The following is a 1370-nucleotide window of genomic DNA, read 5'->3' as shown; positions in this document are numbered from 1 at the left end:
ATGTTTTTTTTCCTCTATTAGATTTTAGACACATCCATTTTTGTCAAAAATCTTCAACTGCAAGAAAGGAGAAAAACATGTATGACACATTAATTGTGAGTAAAAAATTGATATTTTTGATGGTCAACTTGCTAATTTAATGTTGAAATATAAAGTGAAAAAAAAGCAAGCATTTATTCACAAGAAAATAACAGAAGAGCATGTAGACAGAAAAGCAAACAGATCTTATAGAGATGGGTAAAATGGAAGAAATTGTCTTCTTCTTCTTCAATTTTTTTTTTTCTAAAGTATTATATTAGGGAGACAGCCAGCCATGTCCAATTTGGGTATTAAATGATAGCTTTGTCCTTTGTTATGTACTAGTGACTACTAATAACATTAAAGGGCACATCTTGTGTTTAATTAAATTAAATATTTTCATGTTCACTTTTACTTGTCATTTAATCCTAAAATAAATTATTATTTTTATTTTTTATTTTTGACTTATCAAGAAAAGATGTATTTTTTTTCATGTTTTACTCTCAGCATTAAATACTTATTTTTCAGATCATTTCCCAAGACCTAATATTGTGTCTGTGTGTGATGGGTGTATCAAGTCAAACAGTGACAAGTAAAAATGAACTAAAAGAGTATTACACAAGCTTCAACATTAGCACTCCCTCCGGCTTCGATCTGTTCACATTTACAAGTCCACTATACTACTAATATAAAAAAAAAAAATAGTTACACAATCGATTACTTTTAAAGTGATTATATAAGTAAATATTCTTTATGATAAGTAAATATTAGCAACATAATATATAGTGCAAACTACGTACATTGATAATATTAAAATCATACACAAACTGTGCGTATAATTTAAGTGTGGACATGAATATACTTTGCATGTGGCTAACTAGGCAAAAAAGTATTTAATTAACACCAATATCTGAATATTCAACGGTCATGCAATTATAAAAATATTTATAAAAACAGAGAGGAAAAAAGAAGCAGCTCTTATTATATATGTATATGTTGAATTCTTTGAGCTTTTTTTGTGTGTTTATTTCTTCGTATTTTAAACACTTTTAATAAAATATCTGACTTTAACTTTATTGTGTGAATACATAGTCCGTGGCAGATCTAGGATTTTAAGGTTGTGAGTGCACTCAAAGTGGCGGAATAAAAAATATAAAAAAGACAGGTTGACAATGAAAATCGAACATGGGCTCAACAATACTAAAAGAGCCTTAAGCACCCACCAAAGAGCCAATGGATCAGTCAAATCATTTGTTCATTGGGTGTTCCATGTTAATTTTGTACAAATACCTCTTAATTTATATATATATATATATATATATATATATATATATATATATTCTGAAACGAGA

Source organism: Solanum tuberosum, unplaced genomic scaffold (assembly GCF_000226075.1).
Source record: "Solanum tuberosum cultivar DM 1-3 516 R44 unplaced genomic scaffold, SolTub_3.0 scf00714, whole genome shotgun sequence".
NCBI lineage: Eukaryota > Viridiplantae > Streptophyta > Magnoliopsida > Solanales > Solanaceae > Solanum > Solanum tuberosum.
Note: the sequence above shows the minus strand (reverse complement) of the source record.